The sequence below is a fragment of the Emydura macquarii genome, unplaced genomic scaffold, assembly GCF_026122565.2.
Source record: "Emydura macquarii macquarii isolate MOO-44397 ecotype Brisbane River unplaced genomic scaffold, CSIRO-AGI_Emac_v2 contig_1043, whole genome shotgun sequence".
NCBI classification, from domain to species: domain Eukaryota; kingdom Metazoa; phylum Chordata; order Testudines; family Chelidae; genus Emydura; species Emydura macquarii.
Window position 1 is genome coordinate 10,571,710 of NW_027131180.1, and position 21,019 is coordinate 10,592,728.

The 21,019-nt window shown below is 42.4% G+C and overlaps 1 protein-coding gene across 1 annotated transcript in view; it reads left to right on the forward strand.

Annotated features, from left to right (window-relative positions):
- The window catches only part of LANCL3 (LanC like family member 3), a 33,707-nt gene that overhangs the window by 1,170 nt on the left and 11,518 nt on the right, over positions 1–21,019 (forward strand). The gene's annotated exons all lie outside the window — the stretch shown is intronic.

The window sequence follows — 21,019 nt, forward strand, 5'->3', positions numbered from 1 at the left end:
TCCTTCCAAGGCAGGCTGGTGCAAACAAAGCCCACTGCTGCCTTCAGAGTGCAGATTCAGGTCACTTTTTTGAATGTGGGGTCAATTCCTTGGTGTTGAGTGAACTGCCAGGAATTACTTTGGGCTTCTTAGGGAAGGGATTCCTAATATGAAGCAGATATTAAAACTGAGTATGTTGATTGATATGGAATAATAATAGTTAAAATAATGAGGAATGATATTTTTGCACTGGCTGGGCCAGATTTTCAGATGTACTCAGATTTTGAAATGCTCAGTAGCTTCAATTGTGAGAATTTTCCGAAGAGCTCACAGGCCAATGTGCAGAGCGCCTTTGAAAAAGCTGGCCACTTATTTTGCTGTCAAAATGGGAGATGAGTTCCTTTGAAAATCTAGGATGAAACTGTGGTTGTCTTTGCCATTGACTTCAGTAGAAAGAGCATTTTCCCTCAAGGGCAGATCCTCTGCTGGTGTACAATGTCATGACAATTTGGTTGGCCTTGGGCCTTATCCTGACCACTGCTGAGCACTCTCAGCTGCCACTGAATAAATTAATAATAATTCTCATTTGCAATAAAATTTGTCATAGAATAGTCAGTGTTGTATCTAAAGAGACATTTTTAAAATTCTTTTTCCTGGCCTCTTGTCAGATCAGATCTTTGTTTATTTTTCTCTGAAGCACTTATTTGCAAGATCTTAGGATTCTAGCTTATTTTCTCTTGGCAGACAAGACGACTACTACAAGTTAATAAAATGTAAACATGAGCAATTCTGCCTTATCCTATACCAATCACTGCAGTAGCAGTCCAAGGAAATTCATGTAATGGAGGATTTAGGGGACACCAGCATAATTAAACATCCATTAGCATCAACAAGAATGTTAAGCAAATTGAATTGCTTGATTGTCTGAATATTCTTACAATAATAGACACTTACTGTAGTGTACTGTACACGTTTAAATATTATTTTTGTTATTGCATAGCTTATTAACTGGAGTATGTAACAACGACGGTGTTGTGCACTTCTGAAGCACCTTCCAGCGAAGGATGCCTTATAAAGGGCCAGAGGGAGGTTTGTAGGAACAGCACAATACTGGGTGCAGCACAGAGCAGTACTACCCTGGGGGAACCCAGGAGGGATTGTGCCTTAGAAAGGTACAAGCCATTTTTGAAGCATCAGGTTGCACAAGGGGAATGTGCATGCTGCTCATACATAGGCGTATGATGGTGTAGGGCTTCTCTCATCTTTGTGATGGGTCAGCTCTGCTGTATGGTGTGGAGCAATGAATGGGATTCTTCCACTTATTGTTCCCTTCTGTCTCACTTGTGCCCTTAGAGTACAAGCAGAGAACACTCTCTACCCTCTCCTGAGTTTGGAGAGTGCAATTGTGCTGGGCTCTTGTGTGGGGCAGTGCAAGGAGACGGAGGGTCCTTGCACCACTGCCTGCTCACCAGCACTTGCTGAAAGGCCAAGCTCAGTCTGCCTTGCTCGAAGGAGTGAAGCCTCCCAAGAGCCCCGTGAGATATGTGTATGTTGTGGTCTCCGTTTAACAGATGGGTTTAACAGAGACACACCCAAGTTCATGGAGTATACAGAGCTTGGAATAGAATCCAAATCTCCTGGCTCCTTGTCTGTGCTTTTACTGCTAAATTGTGCTTCCTCCCATGTTATAATTTTACTTATCCCTATACCACGTCATAATTTTTCACATATGTTGAAAGGGGAAAAAAGAAGTAAAATAACTAAAGCCACCCTTTAAAATAAGCAAAGTAACCTTAGCCTGCAGTATAGATGTATGCAGATTATAATTGATGTCCAGTAATTAAAGTTCCCATCCTGATATGGAATATTTTAGCAAGCACATCCCAGGACCAGATCCTGTAGTCTTTTACAAATAAGGAAACTGAGGCACAAGGAGGTTCCAGGTCGCTTGTTACCCAAGGTCACACTGTAAGCCAGTGGTGTTCAGAAATAGAAACGATGTGTCCTGGCTCTAAACACTACAAAACGCTACCTCCCATAATTTGATTATGCACCATCTCACAATTGGCTCCTTGCAGCATGTTTTCTTATTTCCCAGCTTTATTTTCTGGAGGCTGCTAAGTACACATTGACAGCACAAAGTGAAATTCATCCTTTACATTGAATCAGGGCCGTTGCTGTTGATGCTGTTATTGCTCTTTCCCCTGATTAAATTAAACTGTCACCTAGGTTCTGAGAAATTGATCACCCTGAAAGAAATGCTTTATAGTTCCATTTTACACCATAGAGAGATTTTTTCCCTTTATTTTAGTGGGTACAAATTTATTTCAGATATTGAGCCTTGATTCTGCTCAGCCTCTCTTATGTCCTGGAGCCGTAACATTCCACAGGGTCCACCGAGGGTTGGTTTACTGTCTGCCTGACAAGGTGAATTCAATTGAATACCCTTGAACTCATGCAAAGAAGAGACATTCCCTTGCTGCTGGTTAGGAGGGGCTTTTGGGCTGTACACAAGTTGTCCCAGTGACTTCAGTGGAACTACTTGCACAAGTAGTGATCGCTTACATTAGTGAGATTTTGCAGGATCTGGCCCATGATGTGTGGTGATACTGTTCATTAGGAATAATAAGATACTTTTTCTGTTGGGTCTTTATTAGATTCCATTAAATTGCTATTAAAGCTTCACACACAAACGAAGGTAAGATATTGTCCTGATAGCAAATGTCATTTGTGCTCATTGTATTTTTATAAAATATAGATGCTTTATCCTTGCTATTTTCACTGTACCTAGGGAGTTTGTTTTAGTTATTTATTCTTTTCAATACATCTTTTTGTAATGCTTCCTGTCAGTTCCTAAGGTAACTGTATCTCTGACCCCTTCAAGGCCTGCCTGACGGCATGCCACTTAGGTTTTAGACCTTTAGCCATCCCCTTTCTTGGTATGGGAACTAGCGTTCCCCTCCCTCCAGATAGGATATAGGCTGCAATTGCTCATACCATTCATTGGGATAACCTCACAAGTCTCTATTTAGTTCAGCACTTGCTATCCTTTTCTTTCCCAGGGGCTATGCCAGGGTTAACCAGTGACCAGCCAGCCTTCATAAAACAAAGTATTTATTTAGAACAAAAACATTACAAAGAAAACATATAACTTAAAAACAATAAACAGCTTATATGGATGTGTGCCTTCCCAGGTGTCACCCATCTTCCACCTGAAGACTATGGTAGGTTTCAGGACATCCCTTCTGCAGGGTTAGTCCTCCTTGGTCAGAATGTCGAATCAGTACTTGTGTAGAGTGAGAATGACCCCACCGCTATAGCAGGATGCCCATTTTATACAAGTCTTAGTTCTAGGTTTGTTGGGTCTTCTGAATCTGGTGAAAATCAGGATATGCAATTTCCTCCTTCGAGTGGTACTTTTATGGACTTGTTTGCCTGTCTAGGGATTTACGTTAATTGCCCCTTAGTGTTGTTCGTTCTTGATAGTTTATCCTTCAAGTGACTTCCCCTCAGTCACTGCATTGCTTGTCTTGTTTCAAGAAGAAATTTATCCCTTCACTCCTGGCAGGTAACATACCAAGTGAGAAGTGATACTGAGTCACACATTTTTTTTCATAAAAATAAATCAGAAGTTTCCCAATTCTCCACGCTTCCTATGCTTCTTTAGTACTTAGATATACCACAAAATGCATATCTCCCCACAGATGCCCAGTGGTAAAAGTCTATTAAAAAGCCCGCCCTTCACCCTCCGTTGTGCAGAGGTTGCAGAAGTCTTGTACTTCTCAAACCCATATTTGGGTGAACTTTCTGCTGCTGGGACAGAGGCTAGTGTACTCCACAGATGAATCAAACTGCACGTTATATGAAATAATACCTCACTCTTATATAGTGCTTTTCATCAGTAGACCTCAAAGTGGTTTACAAAGGAGGTTACTGTAGTGAAAAAGTTGTTTCTGCTGCTCTTCTCAGACATCTCTTGCCGGTCTACCTCCTTCTACATACTCTTTCTGTACCCAGCATTTTAAGACTTTTGTTTGCACTCTTCTCTTCACATCTTTCACTCTTTTTTTCCCAACAGCTCTTTTGCTCAGTTCTTAAACCTTCCTGGCATCCACAGGTCTGTGACTTTTTTAAAATTAAATACAAATATCTTTACAGTGAATGTAATGATTTTGAAAGGTCCTGGATGGATCACTCTGGAATCCATCATCACTGTTTCTATATAATAGATACAGAGCAGGCCCCTGTAGTGCAAACTTCCCCATACTGCCCTTCTAATGTAACTCAACTCTGATTTGCAGAGACTAGCTAATTTTGAGGTCGGGGTTGTGATTCAGTTTCGATGCCCATTCAGTATTTACTCTTTGCTTAGACTGCCAAGTAGTGTAAAATATTGTGGTGGTTTTGTGGACACCAGTTGGAACTATACTGAAATCATTGCACGTTTCACACAAACTGCTACACAGCTTTCATGTCAATTTTTGGTCACATGGATTAGGGCTGGATTTAAAGCAGGTACCTATAGAGGTGAAGGGTTTTCTTTCCCACACTGGTTGCCTGAAACTATGCTCCTCTCTCCCTGTTTTTCCAATGAACCTGTTTAGACTAGATTTTAAATTTAAATGTTGTTTATTAGTGAAGTTAAATTGGGAGTTTAAAATGGGAGGTTTTACATACAAATGGCCCTAACAAATCCCCTGGATCTGAAGTCTCCTGAATATTGTGCGTGTTCAGACTCAGAATCCAGTTCAGATCTGAATTTCAGAACTGTTCCCTATCTCTATAAAGGGTCAAAACAAAGCAAGCTTCTTAAAATTCAGGATCCAAATTCTGAGGCTTGGAATCGTATGTCTCATGTTAGATAAACTTTAAAAAATCTCTATGGCATCACAGGTGCATCTCAGCATGTGTGAAAACTTCATTATCTGTTTTAAATATAAAAGGCAGAATTTTGTTTTGAAAATATTGATCTTCAAATTGATTGCTGCCAGTGAAATGCTTTTGTCATACACAGATCTCACAGCAGAGTCACAGGATTGGATTGACACAAAATATTGTAAGGCATGCAGACAATCTCACATTCAGTAGTAATAAGGATTTTGACAGCTGATATCTGAAGAATGGTAGTAATTCCCCCCCCCCTTTTTTTTTGTTTATTACAGAGACAAGGTAGGCGAGGTAATATCTTTTATTGGACCAACTTCTCTTGGACCAACATTTTTGTATTACCAGTGGAGAATCTCACACAAAAGTGATGTCTATAAATTTCTTTATACTGTTGAAAAAATATTTGTCTGTACTTAGAATCATAGAATTGTAGGATTGGTAGGGACCTCAAGAGGTCATCTAGTTCAGTCCCCTGTACTTATGGCAGAACCATACTTTACTGTCTTTTAGCTGAAGAATCCAAATTACAAAGAGAGAGAGATGGGAGGGAGAATTGGGAGATGATGAAAGGATAGAGAGGGAGAAAAGAAAAAAGGTGAGAAAAAAGACAGAGAGCAAAATAGCATAAAATTTATAAGAACCAAAATCCCAGAAGGGGGAGTAGAAATCGGAGACCAAGAGAATAAGACCAAGAAATAAAATAGAACTTGGAACAGGGGAGAGTTTAAAAAAAAAAAAAAAATAGAGCAGGTCTTCTGGCGAGATTCTTAGCTGGTGTGAGTTGGTGTAGGTCCACTGGTGGCAGTGGGGCTATGCTAATTCACACCAGATAAGAATCTATACAGTATAGTACAATATAAGGGCTGGAACTGTGAGGCAGCCAAACATTCAACATTTTTTGACACAAACAGACCGTTTTTAAAATAAAAATGTCCCGTTTTTCAGTCGGCTCTAGCAAACACCGTTTTCTCCAACTCTGCTCTTTATTTTAACTTTTCCTGTCCGGATTTTATTGAAAGAGGGTGGTTGGATAGGAGGAAGGGTTGCTTGTTTGAAGGAGAGGAAAAGAAGTAGGCATCTCTCTCTCTCCTCACCTACCTCCAAAACCCTTCTATCCCTCCACTGAATCCAGCTCCACAAAAACTGTCTCCTTCTTTTTCTCCCCCTGCCAATGATAGGTGTTCTGTTCTCTCACTTTGCAAATCTGATCATTTTAGCCATTGTTACTGGACTTCATCCCTTAATCTAATTTCTAGCTCACAGGTCCAAAACCTCAGTGGTTTCCTTACACAAAATGTTCATGCGAGTCCCCAGGACAATTTACAGTCTGTGTTTTACTGCCTCTTCTGTTGTCTCCATTGGTTCTTTTCTCCATGCTTGATGGCCCTCTTGTCATCATTTTCCCTTCACAGAGGTACACAGATATGGAGAAGTCGCTATTGTAGTCAGAGTTTACACACAATGGTATCTGAACAACCACAGGTTCTGCTTACAAGAGATAACTGGGTGGTGTCAGCTGGAAAATGTTGGCTTTTTCCAACATTGACATTTTTCACTTTACATACCTGCTACATTGTATATGACGTGCTAACCCCTCCTGAGGCACTCTAGGGTGTGCATGGATAATTTAAAGTACAATGCAGTTAAAAACCATCGCAAACCAACCAATATAAAAGGGTTAAAAAGCCAAAGGATGTGCTACCAATAAAAAAGGGAGCAGCTTGAGGACTGGTGTCTGACATAGGGGCCGACCATGATTACAAATGGAAACATTTTCTGAAAAATGTTTTAAAAGTAGAGGAGATTAATTTAGGCAGGTATGAAAGGGGACTGAGTGCTACATGCAAAGAGTCGCTATATAGCAATCTAAAATGCATCATTAGAACCCTTGAACTGTGGGTGGATCTGAGCACAGATATGCACCATGACTGGGAGGTCTCAGATACAGAGATTCCTCCCTATTAAATCAACAGAGCCGGCTTAACATCAATCCACCGCTTTATAGGCAGCAAGGGTAAAGAATGCAGAGCCAGTGTGCTCATGGCTCCTCCATCTAGTGAATAGGGATGCTGCTGCGTTTAGCACTACTTGCAAGGTGTGTTGGAAGGAAGTGGGAGAGAAATAAAATAGTTAAGCCTCCTGGTCCTGTGGGCCTTCATTGCTGTTGTGGGGTTATTGCAACAGAGGAGGTATGTAGGCGCATTGTTTAAGTAAGGCATTCACCATAAATTGGGACCTTGTTTTCCAGCTAATTTGAGTATAACTTTTTGTATCAGAATTATGGTGTATTCAGTCACAATTTCTAATTGAGGTTGTATGTCACATTGCCTTTTCATCTACATCTGTCACAGGATGCTTTGAATGTTGATGGGAGTGGGATGTAACATTGTGTGATGTGGCATAACTTCAAGTCCAGTCCAGCATGATGGAATGCAATTAAAATATTCTCCCAAAGGCACTTATTTCATAGCTATCGTGTAAATTATTTTCAGGTAGTAATTACTGGACTTATTCTTTTTTGTCTCTGAGTAGCAGTGGCAAAATAATTGAAATAGCTATTTCTGTGTAGACAAATATAATCACAAAGTATCTTAATCGCAATCCAAGCTAGTGCTGAGTCATTTGCTGTTTCTCAATTCAGAATACTTTGGTGTATGAGAGGAGAATTATAAATTCATTTTTCTTGCTGTTGATCAGAATCCCTGATACTAATGGTTTAGTATCTCTTGCTGATGAACGATATATTGTGAACGAGTTTAACAGACTGTCAGATAGCATTGCTGACCAGCAAAAATAAATATTTTTTAATTATGACAGAAAAAGCATCAGGTGTTTGTGAGTGGACTTCCACTATTTAGTCAGTGCATCATTTAGTGGCAAATGCATGTGCAGTGTTTTGCACAGGCGGTATTCTGCATTTTGCTCACCTAATACTAGTAGTTAAAATTGTGCCATCTAAGTACCTTGCTTACAAGTAATTGACACTGGGCAAATATGTGGAGTAAAACAAGGGAATCATAACCACAAGAGCTATAGACTGGTATGCAGAATTACAATTACAAAGTCCTACAACTCAAGAAGCTTCATTTCAAATAGGCCAAATAATCAGTCTCCTTCCTTTTGCTTCCTGAATACGCGTTTAAACGTCTTAATTTCTTAACTTGGCAAAGCTGATTGAGTGAGAGCCTGTCTACACTACATTGCTAACTATGCCAATCCAGGTTTGTCTGGTGCATTTAGGAGCATCCGTTGTAACACATTACTTTCTTGGTAGCAAGGTGGGACAACATATTTTGGTTGTCCCATCTTATTGGTGTATCATGACAGTTTAAGTCAGTGGTCTCTGAACTTTTGGGTCACGCCCCCCCTTCCTCGTCCGTGCCCCCCCCCCCCCCCCAGGAGCCTCCATCAGGAACTGGGGTCAGGAGCGGAGCCAAAGCCATGGTTGGGGGCTGGGAGCTGGCGCCTAAGCTGGGGCTAGGGCAGGGCCTGGACCTGAGGCTGCAAATGGGGCTGGGAGCCGGGGCCCAGAATGGGGCCACAGGGCCCAGTTGGGAGCAGGGAATGGGGTGCGGGATGTGGCTGGGAGTGGGGCACGGGGCCTCAGCCAGGGGCGGGGCTGGCATGGAGATGGAGGCAGAGCGGGACTGCGTGGTGCTTCCTCTCTGTCCCTATGGGGGCTGGCTCTGGCCCCACCACATTCCCTCGAAGGTTCCTCTGCGGCTCCCTAGGAGGGTGTGCCCCACAGTTTGGGGACCTCTGGTTTAAGTCCTGACATGTCATCCTGTCCCCACTATAAACTAAAAAAAGGAGGTAAACAAGTGGAGTTCTTCCCAGCCTCTAATCAAAGCATATACATTCTGGTTAGGGGGCAAGCTTACTTTTTTTTCTCTGGTTTTCCTTTATTGTTTACTTAAAAAGTAATAGCACCACCATGTAAACCTCAACGTAAGTCTCCCCTGACCCGTTCATTCATATGGTTTGTCCTCGAGGACCTCTCTGTTTCTTCTTCCTCAAAGAGTGATGCTCTGTAGGAGTCACCTGCCAGCATGAGTCAGCCGAAATAATTCTGCATCTTTCTGAAGGTTTCTAGAAGCGTAGTCCAGCATAATCAGAGCTAACATTAGAGTCATTAGAACTGTGTGTTCTTACAGAAGCAAGGATGGTCTTGTAGTGAAAGCAACTGGACTGGACTCAGGAGATGTGGGTGGGTTTAATTATTGACTTTGCTATAGACTTCTATGACCTTGAGCATGACTTCTATGACCTTCTATGACCTTTTAATTAATGGGAGCATCAGTGCTCAGCACTTTGGAAAGCTAGTCCTTAATTTCTGTATACTTAGGTTTCCCATCTGTAAAATGGGGATTACACTGCTTTCTTGTCTCAGGAGCTAATCAGTGGCATAGTTGCATATGTATTGTTGATAGGGCCTAATATGCATATGTCAAATTCAATATTTTAAATCCAAATCAGATTCAAAATGTTCAAGTACAAAAGCATCTGAAAAATCGTTAATTGGCAAAATAGCAAAAAAGACTTACCTCTGCCTCTTGTAATAAATATTGATTTTGTTTTTTCCTGTTTGGAGAAAGCTGAATCAATTGTAATTTTAAGGTAGAGCTTTCTCATACTGGCCCATCACTGTTTGTACAGCAGCATTGGTGGTGATGTCATCAAGTATCTCTGTGAATAATATTGTTTAAATGCTATAGAACCAGAAAGACACCACCTAAATGGAGTTATACCAGGGATTAATTTGTAGTATTTTTTTATCTGTACGTGCTACAAAAGTGATAACTTATTTTTCTGAATTTAACTATTTGGTGATAGAGTTAAAAAAACCAAAAACATACAACCGAGTAGGGTCAAATTCAGAGTTGAGTCTAAGGGAATCTAAAATACTGAAACTTGCACCTTCTAGCTGATCAATTTAGACCCTTGACATACATCCACATACATGTGACCTCTGAATTTCTTCCCCAGAGTCTAAGGAATTCTAAGTTAGTGTGATTTGAAGAGCATGGAGGGCCAAAAGAAGGTGTGGATTACAGTAAATTAGGGCTAGTCTACACTTAAAATTGAACAGCAGCACAGCTGTGCTGCTGTAAGAGCACTTGTGTTGCTGTGTTTTACGTTGATGGGAGAGCTCTCTCCTGTCGACATAATAAAAACAACTAAACGAGCATTTTTCTTTCTCACCCCTCAGCGGCAAAAGTTTTGTCAGCATAAGTGTTAGTATAGATGAGGCCTTAGACTCTCTTTACCACACTCTACTCTAAAAAGGCGTAGATTACACTAAGACTCTCTAAGCCCCACTCCCTTCCCCATGTCTACAAACCATTTCTCCAAACTCATCTCACTCTCTCCTTTTCACCTCCAAGCTCTTCATTCTCTCCTCACTCTTCCTGGGGCCCCCAATTCCCCAATCTCGTTTCCTTTTTCAAACTTAAGTCCTTTCTTTTCTCCCTCTCCCCAAACCCTGTGTCCCGTCTCTTCTTCCCTGCCCTTAGTGCCTGCACTTTCTCCTCAAAATTCCTCTCCTCTAGCTTCCCAAGCACACCTCATTCTCTTAGGCCTGGTCTACAGTAGGAATTTACATCTGTATAGCTATGTCTCCCAGGGGTGTGAAAAATCCACACACCTGAGAGAAGTAGCTATACTGTCCTAACCCAGGGTATAGACAGTGCTAGATCGATGGAAGAATTCTTCTGTCAATCTAGCTACCGTCTCTTAGGGAGGTGGATTACCTATGCCAATGGGAGAACCCTTCCCATTGACATAGGCAGTGACTATACTGAAGCTTTACAGCGGCACAAATACACTACTACAGCAGTGCGCTGTGGTAGCATTTTGAGTGTAGACATAGCCTTATCCTCCTCCCTCCAAATCTCCTGGTCTATTCCGTCCCTCCCTCATATCTTCTCCTCTGTGATTATTAGTTGTGGTACACAAGAAATCAATACATGAATTATTTGCAATAAAAGGGGCATTGTCACAGGGTGAGATGGGCCTTTAAGAGGAGAGCAGGCCCAGGTTCTCACCTGTGATGAATTTTGTCCCTTGGGATTGGACTGGGAAGGACCATGTCACTGATCATGTGAACCACATTCAGGCATAGTGGGAGATATTGAAGAGGAAGGCTGTTGCTCACTTTGGGAGAGATGAGACCTTAGTAGCTCTCTATAGTAGCTTAGGTAGCAGTCTGAAAATGGAGTCTGTGAAGGGCTTTTCCTGAGAAACTAAAGAAAAAACTATAAGGACAACAGACCTAGACCCTGCTTCAGGGCTCTTGCCTCTAATACAAGAGGAGAGGTTTGATCCCAAGGTTTTTCCCCTCAGTGCACTGGGAAGGGCCAAAGGAACTAGGACTATGGAGTCTTGGGGAGGGCTGCAAGACCTTTATTTGGGTTGGACTGTAAATTGTATGATGATAAACAAGGTGTTTTTTCTGAGCACTAAAGCCTTTGCATGTGATTGATAGAAAGGGGCAACCTGGGGTTATGGAGATTGCAACTGTCTGACATTCTAACTGCATAGGGCAAATGCACGGAAGGGAGAAACGATGACAGTAACTGGAGACCAAGTGATGCCAGTGTTGATACTGGACGTTTAGTGATCAATGTGAACACCAGTGAGACACGGTACACCCGATTTGCAGATCAATAAGGTTTAATGTGCAAGGTTTTCTATAGATATACTAGTTGAATATAAAACCTAAAATTAACTACAATATATCATACTCACTAAGCCTAGAGAGCTAAGCAGAAGGTTGTATACAGGAACGGCTTTCTTCAGGGGCCCCGCCAGGAAGTCAGTGGCCTCTAGTCTGACCGGTGCGCTGTGGTAGTCAGATGTTGATGGAGGACGCCCCTTGGTCTAAATAATGACTTCTTATACCCTTACATAAACAGCTTTCACCTAATTACCTCTCTACTCATCATCATATATACTAATTACCTACATTGGGTTTTCACCCTTAGCTACATTGCATTCTCACCATGAAAATTGGGGTCATCAGAACACCATCTGGTGATAGGAGGGGTGGTGTAAAAATATGCCCCTTGGCAATGAAGTGTACCCCCAGACGTTCAAGGATAATTTGTTGTTCCCATCACCGTTATCTATGTGCAGCTGCAAGCATACATGTTGTGTATTTCGTCTTATGTGCTGTGGTATGCAGAAACTGAGACATCTGCAAGGTTACTCAGTAGTCCTGTTCATCTCTGCCAACTGGAAGATGTCATGTTACAGGGGTCAGACTAGCCAAACAAGCAACTGAAGCTATGCTAGGACAATGGTCAAGCAACTCAAATTGTACTGGGCCTCCAACAGCCAATACACAATAACATATATGTACACACACACACTCTTCTTTATGTTTCATTCATAAATTGTTTGTTCTTTGTCTCCTTTGCTGTCCTAGAAGAAAAACACATTCTGCTTTGTCTGTGGGTGGTTTGTTAGTCTCTTTCTCTCTTTTTTTGGTCTGGCTGGGGCAGCATTTCCCTCCTGGTTCTGATTGATCCGTTTTCCTTGTCTGCACTTCCTCACCATGCCTAGCCTGTTGCCTCAGGCATTTTTCATTTTTTCCCCCTATATCTCTATTTTTCCCCTTCATCAGTCTGTAGTCTGCATCCTTCCCATTTGTGTCTCTGGTCAAGGTTTTCCTTTGTATTGCTCCAATCCTTTGCGCTGATTGTGCAGCAGACCTGCAAATTGAAATTGACCAGACCTTTTGGTACATTTCACTTGGCAAAAGGCAGCCTGCACAAAGCAAAATTGCTGAGTGGCCATGGGGATGGCAGCTGTGGTTTGCTGCTTCTCTTTTGTGCTGAGTGTGCACCACCTGCTGCAAAGTAAACACCTAACAGCTTAATACATTTCACATGGCAGGTATGGAATACAGAAAATGAGGCTGATCACAGGCTCAGAGGTGCTCAAGTGCTTTGCCGAACATCACAACTGATCAGAAAATGATAAATGTTATCTGTGGAAAAACTGAAAGAAACAAATAATTTCATGTTGTTTGCTACTTTGTGGAAAATATCCTGGGATGTGTGTGTGGGGCGGGAGGGAGGAAGGGGGGCGAGGGAGGGGTGTTTTGGTTTTTTACCAAAAATTTTCAAGTAACAGTTTTTGGGTTTTCAGCAACAGAAGAATTTTACTACAAACAGATCATTAATTTTAGAATTAAATGACAATTTTCTTTTTGGAAAAAGGAATCATAATGATTCACAAATCATAATCATAAAGAAATGTTGATGTAAAACTTTTGACCAGATCTACTTGGCCAATCTTTAGGACAGTATTACTTATGCATAGGAAGAGCTTAGATCTGGTATCAGGTCAAAATTACTACAGTAAACGCTCATTAGTAGCAACAAATCGGTGCCTTTTTGCTATGTTGCTCCTAAGCAGCTGTTGCTATTATGGGGAGTGTTGTCTGACCGAAGGCATGTGATGAGTTAAGGCTGTTTCGGAAGGGTTGGAGCAACCATGCTGTGGGGAGGGGTGAGGGTGTGGGGTGGGGAAACCCCAAGTTTGAGGGGATTGGGGCAGGGGAACCCTGCATTTGGCAAGGAAGGCCCCAGTTGGCAAAATGGCTTAGCGAGCCTGACTGCCGGGGACAGGCTGAGGATGGTCCTGCTGGATGGCTAGGGAAGGCACCGTGTGTAGCTGGTAATGGAAGGTGGGTGGCTTCTAGCATGGTCAGCATGGACAGCGGAGATGGTAGATGAGAAGGGGACAGTTCAGTGCCCTGGGGAGGGGGGACCCCTGACCCCCCGCTGCAAAACAGCACACCCACAACGGGCAACTGAAATGGAGGAGACAGCTCCATGCACGGCGGGTGTGTGTGTGTCCCTGATAGTCTACACTGCAAAATAGCAACCCACTCCCTCCCACCCCCCACCACCACTGCTGCCTGCAAGCCAGATGCTGAGTGCTGAGGAAGGGAGGAGGAAACCTTCCAGCTGCGCCTCTGTTGCTGTCCTGACCCCAGCTTCAAAAAACAAAAAAAACCCTCTCTCCCAGACTGTATAACCATCTAATCTTCCTCCTTTACACTAACAGCATCCTTTTCATAGCTTATGCTGGTATTTCTATTCAATTGCTTATTTGCATGGTGCAAATTGCAAATCAGCAAGCAAAATAAAAATGGCATAATGCCAATAGAGTTCTCTTCTATTGTTTTTGCTTGGTAAAGATGCTGACTCCACCTGAAAATGCTTCACTTAAACTCGTTCAAAAGTAATAAAAACTTATTTTGTGGCTTATCTCATTTAGTCAGACCTTTTTAGGGTGTATACTCTCCAGGGTGGATTGATTTAAATCAAGGCGATTTGAAAAAGCAAGTATAATGTGCTAATAACTTAATCTCCTACCTCTGTTTGCCAGAAGCTGGGAATGGCTGACGGGATGGACACTTGATGATTACCTGTTCTATCCATTCCCTCTGAAGCACCTGGCATTGGCCACTGTCGAAAGACAGGGTACGGGGCTAGATGGACCATTGATCTGACCCAATATGGCCGTTCTTATGTTCATCCTAAAAGCTACGTTGATTTAAAAATGATTTATAGTGGGGATTTTATCTTTATAGAGTGTTATTACTGCTTTTTATTTCCCAGCTTTATCTTCAGACATTATCTTTTTCTTTGGTTTTGTTTAGTATTTATAAAACAACACTACTGTTGTCTGTATAAAGTGTTCTCTTTAGTTCACAAGCTGACAAACATTGAAGATGAAGTCCTGCAAATGTGTGGCAATTTTTTAAAATTTCCCACTTCAGTGTAACTCTCTAGAGCACAAAAGACTACCACATTGTACAACATAACAAAACAACACCCTTGCCCCTCTCCCCCCAAATAGCTCTACAGTTTTGTATTATGTTGGCAATTCACAATACTTTGGTAATTTACCATCTGCTAGCATCTGGTCTGTTGCTGTTTTCTTTACATTTCCAGTTAACAATAGTATCCTGTTGTTGTCAGAAAATGTAGGTATACCTGAGTGTGGCAAAAAGTTAAGGAGCTTCTCCTCTCATAGATTTAATGTGATCATTCATTTTCTTTGTCTTGTCCCTCTAGGGAAGCAAAAGATAGAGTCCAGAAAAGATGTAAAGTATGCTATAAATCAGGCATATGAAAAGATACGTAATACTGTTGTCCCATTGCTCTTCCCAACCAAATGTCTTGGAGGAATGTTCAGAGCATTATTATTTATCTATTATTAGAATTCCATGTTAAATCCATCAGAGATCAAATCTATGTACACATGATAAAATATAGTATTCTTCCTCTTTTCCTTGCCTACAGAATTGTTACTCTTATACTTTATTTAGTGGTACCTTTGAATTTAAGTGTGTGTTTGTGAACTAATCAGCAGTCTAGGGTAATTTCTTTACAGAAGCTTACATTTTTCTTGACATGAAAATTTCTCTGAAAACGTTTATACTCTACAGAGCCAAACACCATATATTTATATCTCATTGGACCTGGATCTGTCGGATGCTAAGGACTCTTCGCTCCAGAAGAAGTAAATTAAAGGAGAACTTTTGAGTTTATATACACACCTATGGGAGCATATAAGTGTTTGTCTCTTTGCTGAGAACCAGTTTCTTTTACACCTTCTGTGACATGCAAATGAATACGTGCTGGAAAAACTAATCTTTTCTGAGGTAGGGTGGAGAGGTGTGTCTAGGTTGCTGTGGCAACTGATAGTGTTTTAATGAATTTGGCTCATGGAAATGTTGAGGTAGAAACAAAAGGCAATGCCACAGCTACTGCACTTTTTGGGCAGGTTCTATAGTCTGCTACACATTTTAATTTTATGCAAAGGTGGAACTCAGCCGTGAGATGCCTTACGCTCCCCTGGAGAGGGTGAGAAAGTCAGACATCTCCTTACTTCCTTATGCAAGATACTTGCATTACCAGTCGATGTGCAGGGAAGGAAATGAGCAGTAGTCAACAGAGGGCTGCAGCTCCCTTCCCCCTGTAGGTGTATGGAATGGCTGAAAACTTAACTGCAACTCCCCTCCCCACCCCCCAATGTACCAGCAAGTGCACCTGGTCTGCTTGTTAGGAGGAAGTAAGGTGTGGTAGGAAAAGAGCTGGTACAGCATACATTTCCCCCACTTCCTGGTGTAATCGGGGAAACCAGTATAGCGTTTTGGTCTTTGCTGTGTGCCTGGAGTAACATAACTCTGGCTTATTACGCAAAGGAAATTGCAAGGCACCACCCTTAGAAAATATTTATATTTGTAATCCAGCCTTGCCAAATTGTCGTGAAAAATTTACAAGTCCAAATGCAGAAAGGCAGATCCTCCAGCGTAATATGGCCACTTTGCGCTGTGGTGCTGGCAGTGCCGAGGTACCCTGCCCTAGAAGGATCACCCAGTGCAGAAGGATCCTCAAGTGGTGAAGAGGCTCCTACACCTGTGCCTTCCCTACTGTCTGTGCAGGGGGCATATGCACAGTCAAATGCAGTATTGCCAGGGCACCACTAAGGAGCCCCAATTGCTGTACCATTTGCAGCTGTCACGAGTGCTCTAATTTGTGGGAGGATTGGTGCTGCACGCAGCAGCTCCGATATTGGGAGAAAACCAAGCTGACTCTTGCTATGTGCATTTTGACCAGATCCCAGGATCTGTCCCCAAATCACCCACTACCCTGTGTTAGGACAGCTGGTGATAATGAAAGAACTAAAGAGATTTGACTCGCCAGGCAAAATTGACTTTGCCATGTGGATGGGTAGAATTTTGCAAAACAATTGGGCTAAGCTGAGTCTGTTAACTTGCAAATCTTACCTGCTTGCTATTTTTAGACATGCTCTTTCATTCATGCCAGAATATTTTAATTTAATTGGGGCGCATTCTCAACCATATGCAGTTAAAATTAAGCTCTGGACTGCTCTGTTGAGCAGTGTTCTGTGGTAGCATTCTCTGTGGGAAAAACACAAGGTGGGGGTAGTGTTACCACCCGGCGGGGATTTGACCAGCTTGGCAGGGTTTTTTTTTATGGATTTCCCAGTGGTCAGAAAAATAATTTAATCTGCCGGGTTTTTTTTTTTTTTTTTTTTACATGGGGCTAAAGATTTACATTATTATTGTAACACGCTGGGATATCTAACGTTTAAAAGTTTCTGTGTCCAGCTAACGACGCTGCCGTGTTCCCACTTCCGCAGCTTAAGCAATAACAGATCAAAACGGCTGAAAATACAGCAGCTGTCTGCCCATCAACACGCATGCGCACCGGGCATGTGTGTGAGAGAAGGTTTGAGTCACTGTAAGTGGCTGTGGGGAGGGGGGGGGGTGGAGTTGCGAGTTTGTCTTGGGTGGGGGGTGCTTTTATTTATTTTATTTATTTATTGCATTTCAAAGGTGGTAACCCTACATATTTGGAGATGTAATGTAGCCAGCTAGTCTGAGACTACGTAGCTCCATCAATTAAAACCTACTGCATGGTGTGTGACACAGGGACGGAAGCCACCTCCACAGCCCAGAGGCAGCTCACACCTCCTCTTGGCTGCTCCACTTGTGGCATCATTGCCCAGTCCCAGTGAAAGAACTGGGAGCTATGCTTTGCCATTTCCCTTGGTTAGGAAGAGAAGCTGGAGCTTCTGGGACCTTCGGTTCCCTTCCTCAGCCCTAGGGAGTGCATTGTTAGAGCTGGGTGGCTACAGGCAGCCCTAGGAAGAGGCTGTGGGCAGTAGAACAAGAGTACTCTGGATCTGGTCTTCGTCAAAGTGGAAGACAATGTGAACAGGCCATGGCCTAGAAGCGGGGAGGCTGAAGAAGCCACCGTTGGTTGCTCCCTCTCCTTTAAGACAAGGTAAGGTGAGTTTGGAGCGAGGGCAGTTGCAGTTTTTCCTTTACTTGCTCAAGTTCTGAGCTGAGGAAGAGTGAGTGGCCTAACCCACTGCTCTCACACTGCCTGGTAGCCACAGCATGATTGGTTATGCTCCATTCGTGTTTTTAAGGCCTTGTTAAGATCCTAGAAACTACTTTTTTTTTTTCTTTAAAAGGAAAGTTGAGTGCTGAAGATGATGATTTTGGTCCTCTTTGCCCCAGGCAAAGTGAGATATGTAGGGCTATTATAGCCTGCTAGCAATTATAAAAGTGCTGTGCTGTCTTCCTCAGCAATAATCTAGTTCCCTCACCAGGGTAAAGTGCAGCCTGTGGTTTCAAGTTGGAATCAGGTTTAATGTCTCGTAAAAGAGAGTAGCCCTCTTGTTATTGTATTGTTGCCAAGGCAAGGGACATGAGTCTGAAGAAAAGAAAAGAAGTGATCTGACTTTTTTAAAAAAAAGTAATGTTGCCCCTTTTGGACACAAGCATCTAGTCAAATTGTGGGGCTGTGGGGATTTTTCAGATGGCAATAGAAATTGATAATCTGGTACTCCCTTTGAGGCAATCTTGTTTATTTACAAGAAATGCACAAAGTTCTGCTTTTCTTAATGCAGGAGAAATCAAGAACAAAAGGAGCAGTATTTTAGCATGCAGCCTCTGTAGCTAACAAACCTAGAAGCTCTCTCTCTCTAGCTTTTTCTAGGATCACACTGTGTTCACAGGCTACTGCTTGGCTTTCTTGGTTTGTGGGTTTTTTTTTTTTGTTTGTTTGTTTGTTTTTTTGCCTCTCCTTCTCTGTCTGTCTGTCTTATAAATTTCTGTATATTCTGCCTTCTCTCTCTCTCTCATCAGGTCACAATACCCAATGGAATCCCTTGCCCAAATGGTGTGAGTTTCTGGGCTAGTTTATTAGGTTTCATTTTAGGAGTGCCCCCTTAATTGTCTCTTCCAACTATCTCAAATGAAGGGCTCATTCACACACCAGTTTGACTGAGGTTTTCACTCAACCCATAACAAGGTTTCATCCAGCTCATATAAGTAATATCAACTGGATTTATGGTGAACTATATTTTACCTATTACAAATCAGCAATTAAGTAGCAATGGATAAGAACTGACATAATCCCTCTTCATACATATATAGTCTTAGAATCAGAATCATAGAATATTAGAGTTGGAAGGGACCTCAGGAGGTCATCTAGTCCAACCACCTGCTCAAAGCAGGACTAACCTCAGCTATATCATCCCAGCCAGGGCTTTGTCAAGCCTCAGCTTAAAAACCTCTAAAGATGGAGATTCCACCACCTCCCTAGGTAACCCATTCCAGTGCTTCACCACCCGCCTAGTGAAAAACTTTTTCCTAATGTCCAACCTAGACCTCCCCAACTGCAACTTGAGACCGTTGCTCCTTGTTCTGTCATCTGCCACCACTGAGAACAGCCTAGCCCCATCCTCCCTGGTACCCCCTTTCAGGTAGTTAAAGGCTGCTATCAAATCCCCCCTCATTCTTCTCTTTTGCATACTAAACAAGCACAGTTTCCTTAGCCTCTCCTCATAAGTCCTGTGCTCCAGCCCCCTAATCATTTTTGTTGCCCTCCGCTGAACTCTCTCCAACTTGTCCACATCCTTTTTGTAGTGGGGGGCCCAAAACTGGACACAATATTCCAAATGCGGCCTCACCAATGCCGAATAGAGGGGAATAATCACTTCCTGCGTCCTGCTGGCAATGCTCCTCCTAATGCAGCCCAATATGCTATTAGCCTTCTTGACAACCAGGGCACACTGCTGACTCATATCCAGCTTTTTATCCACTGTTACCCCCAGGTTCTTTACTGCAGAACTGCTGCCTAGCTCGTCGGTCCCCAGTCTATAGCTGTGCATGGGATTCTTCCTTCCAAAGTGGAGGACTCTGCACTTTTCTTTGTTGAACCTCATTAGATTTCTTTTGGCCCAATCCTCCAGTTTGTTTAGGTCCTTCTGTATCCTATCCCTACCTTCCAGGGTATCTACCACTCCCCCCAGCTTAGTGTCATCTGCAAACTTGGTGAGGGTGCAATCTACCCCATCTTCCAGATCTTGTCCCTGAACACTCAAGTAGTTGTGCTATAATGTAATACCTACACGTAAGCTTTCTAAAAAGTGCTGAAATACGGTTTTTAGCAATATTTTGACATCAGCGAATCTATATTAGGAACAGTACAATGCAACTCTAGAAGACATCACTTGAGAATCAGTACTTCTGGGAATGGTGTAAAAATGTGATATGCCCGCCACTATTTGAAAGGAATGTGGATAGCAAAGTATTGGGGCCTGATTTTCTATTCCACTGAATAGTTGTGTACCAATCAAACAGAAGTAATACTGTGGAGAATTAGGCCCTTACCATCTTTGTAACTTAACCTTTCCAATTCAGACAGGAGGCCCTTGGGCTTCCTGGGAGAGCCCATATCTCTCATCCATTCAATTATGGCTCCTGTTTTGGGATCACCTGCAAGACAAAAGAGTAAGCAGTACATGCCATGAGAAGGTCCCTGAAACATTCACAGTTCCTGCTGGCCCTGGCAGTAAAAGACAGGGCTTACGAGGCTTGAGAACTGAATTTTGGTGTCCTGCAATGCAGCATGCTGTCATTAGATTACTGGGCTGGCCCCAGCCCATCTTTACGCTGGAGTCAACTGGCCTACTGAATACAAAAATGTTCTTCATTTTCAGCTTTTGTGCATACAATAGCTGCTTCAAAAGCTCCCTCTGCTGGGTGTTCATAATACTTCATTATGAGATTTCAAAACAAAGTCTTTTGATGGTAGGGCACGAATTTCAATTGCTATTTTAGACGTAAAATATTTCAAGAAATATATGGTTGAGGCCATTTAGATGCCTTTGTTAGAGTTACATCGGGAAGAGATTTGATCTGTTAAGTCTATACCAGTAACTTTTACATGTATAAAACAAGACTTCTGGTAAAATGTGTAAGTGCAAATGTTACATTCTATAACAGTGATTTTCAACCTTTTTTAATTTGCCAATCCCTAAAAAATTTCAAGTGGAGGTGTGGACCTCTTTGGAAATCTTAGACATAGTGTGCGGACCCCAGATTGAAAAACACTGTCCTACGGTAACAACAACCTTTCGCGGACCCCTTAGACATAGTCTGCGGACCCCTCGAGTTCCGTGGACCGCAGGTTGAAAAATCACTGTTGTAGAACTTTGATCCCACATATTATTAAATATACATGGCACTTACGTAGTGCCTTCTGTCATAGGTGTGCACAATGCAGTACAACAACAGTGTTGTAACAGAACA